Raw genomic sequence first — 3,015 nt, 5'->3', positions numbered from 1 at the left:
TGCGGTCTTTGCCATGCAAAAATTGAGCATGAAACACTTCCTGGCTAAAAAGGTTTTGTGAAATATTGGAACTTAACCATGACAAGTTTGACTTAATTGGTATTAAAAACATGAAACATAGGGCAAAAAGGTGTACACTGTGCTTTTACAGAAATTATGAAACATATGGCATAAATGAGCACAATTCTTGTCCTGGGATTGAAATGTTCATCTAACTGGGATTGACAGCCTACGTGTCTCAAAGTAGAAAGTTCTTCCTTATGTGTAATCAATTTAATTAACACGATAGCTTCAAGATTAATTCAGCATATTTATGGCTGAGTGGTTTGTAATTTGAAATTTGACAGTTTTAACTTTTTCAGATGTTGAAGCTGAGATCAAGGAAATCTTACAAGAAATCCTTTATTCGTTGTGGTATTCTTGATAGTTTAGTGGGAAATAAAACTTATAATAACTACCCCATGTTGCCTTGACTCGTGAAACTTCTAATCGGTCAGTATCACATTATGCAGCCTGTTTACTGATTGAATCATCAATGGAGCTTAATACAACTTTTCTTAATGGTTCATTTATAAAATAACAAATACAGGGAAAATAAGCTTAATGTCTGATTTTTGTTATTACTTTTCTGCCATCAGCAATGTCTTCTTATCTGTTCATCATAAAATCTGAACTACCTGCTGCAATTGCTGGATTCCTACACAACAACTACAATGGGTAAGTGTCAGCGGCAATGATGGTTATTCTGTATAGATTATTTAATGGAATTGAATTAAGTATACAATTAGATTAAATAATTTATTCATCAGAGGTGATTAGAATGTCATAAATAGCTCTGCATCTCATTGTACAGATTACTACCTACACAAGAGAGTAACAGTAATTATACTAGCAAAATCAAAAGTTTAATTATTGAAATACATGCTGTCACTTTGAAGTCACTAGTTAAGTAATTTCAGGTCTTTGATTACTCTTACATTGAGTGACTCAAAATAATATTTCTAGAAACACGTACTGCTCAATTTCTAGCAGTACAATAGTGTTGAATTCTAGTAACCATTATTGAAGTATATTTATTGTTTAATCATGTATGGCATAATTTGTGCCAAGGAATTTGTAAAGCAGCTCATATTTTGCCAACCATACAGTTTTGACGCAGCATTTACTTTGCTACTTTGCTGTTTCCAATGCTACATTTGATCCTGAAGTAAAATTATACCAAGTGGTGTTTCCTCACAGAAGGGTAATCTCTACCCTCACAACAAATTGTGGCAGCTATCTTATACATTCTTACATTTGTCACTATCCTAACTTACCGGTACCATTTATTTAACTTGAGTATCTTTATTTTGACACTTTAGGACACCATGGTATCTTAATGGACAGATCCTCCTCGTCATTACCGTTATCTGTGTCGTTCTTCCTCTTGCTCTTCTTCATAAAATAGGTGATTATTTTACATGATATCATTCCCATGTTCATAGAGAGATTGACACACTGAGAAATTGATGTTTTTCTCATGACAATTCTATTTCCTATGATGCTTTTGTAATGTGTTTGCTTCATGGGTTCTTTGCTTAAGAATTCAAAGCAACACATTGCTATTAAGAACTAGCTGGTTTATTAACAAAGGTTTAACAATCACACAACACATTACAAGTTCATCCACTAGGCTCACAACTGCATACCTCATCGCGGATGACCTCGACCCAACTGACTGGGTCTTTATTGAGTCTTGCGAACATCACATGACTGGCTAAGCCATTCACAATGCAACAGCTCTACAACAGCACACTCTACAACTCTTTTGTAGAAAACAAAATTGAACAGTTAAATCAAGTGCCACCTGATCTGGGGGACACTCCAAACACTTATCAAGGCCCTTTTTTGTTTTTTGGGGGTTTTTTTTGTTGTGTTTTTTGTGTCTTTTTTTGGGCACTAAAATCGTACATTGTACAAGTGGCCCCTATAAAAGGGAAGGGGGACACTAAAACCCGGCAATAAAACAAATTAAACTTTAAAACATATAAAATAAAATTAAAATTTGGTTGCCGGGGTAATGATGCACTCCAGTCCCTCCGGCACCCACCTCTCGTGGAAGACCGCGAGCGTATCGGTGGACACCGCGTTCTCCGTCTCCAGGGACGCCCTGGCCCGGATGTAAGCGTGGAAGAGAGGCAGGCAGTCAGGCTGAACGACCCCCTCGACCGCCCGCTGCCTGGACCGACTAATGGAACCCTTGGCCGTGCCCAGGAGCAGTCCTACGAGGAGGCCCTCGGACCTACCCGCTCCCCTCCGCACAGGGTGCCCAAAGATCAGGAGTGTGGGACTGAAATGCAACCAGAAATTGAGGAGCAGCCCCTTTAACTAATGGAACAGGGACTGCAACCTCGCACATACAGCACACTCTACAAACCATTGAGCATACTCACAGGTGCATACGTTACAGCCTTAACTTGAAAAAATATGAATCCATTAAATAGAGTGCAACTGGTTATTCAATTGGATACTCTAACTAGGTTCGCCATTGTTACATTTATATGCCACAAGATATGTGCAGGTAATCGCTAATCTAAGGCATTTCTTGTTTTGATAATAAAACCTTCTCTTCTACTATAGGAGAGCAGCCTTTGTTGTGTGAGTAAATGTTACCTTTGCTTGACACTTTCTTACCGATCAATAACCAATTTTTTTTTGTTTCTTTTCTCTTGTGCTTTTATCCCATTGAAAGCTGGATTTCAACTTGCCAAATAGCAATGATCTTTTGAAATAAAACACATTGCCCATAGTTGCAGGTTCTGAGACTGTCCCGTGTATAATATGCCATCAAGCTGAAGTACTTAATAGCATAACAATTTGCCATTTTTGAAGTGTTTGTGAAATTAAGCATTGTTTTGGTCATGACTCAGATAATTCAAATTACATTTATTTTTATTGTGGAGTGTTGCTAAGATCATCATCGGTAGTCCCTCTGAATCGAGGAAGACTTGTTTCCACTCGTAAAATGGGTCCTTG

The 3,015-nt window shown here is 37.8% G+C and overlaps 1 long non-coding RNA gene across 1 annotated transcript; it reads left to right on the top strand.

Annotated features, from left to right (window-relative positions):
* Positions 1-636: 636 nt before the first annotated feature.
* LOC139250696 (uncharacterized) lies at positions 637-2,743 on the top strand. The gene is made up of 3 exons (XR_011591339.1): positions 637-717; positions 1,362-1,447; positions 2,620-2,743. It is a non-coding gene; the product is annotated as an uncharacterized lncRNA (long non-coding RNA).
* Positions 2,744-3,015: the final 272 nt, after the last annotated feature.

Source organism: Pristiophorus japonicus, unplaced genomic scaffold (genome assembly GCF_044704955.1).
Source record: "Pristiophorus japonicus isolate sPriJap1 unplaced genomic scaffold, sPriJap1.hap1 HAP1_SCAFFOLD_4124, whole genome shotgun sequence".
Lineage (NCBI taxonomy): Eukaryota > Metazoa > Chordata > Chondrichthyes > Pristiophoridae > Pristiophorus > Pristiophorus japonicus.
Note: the sequence above shows the minus strand (reverse complement) of the source record. Positions and strands in the feature narration are given on the sequence as shown.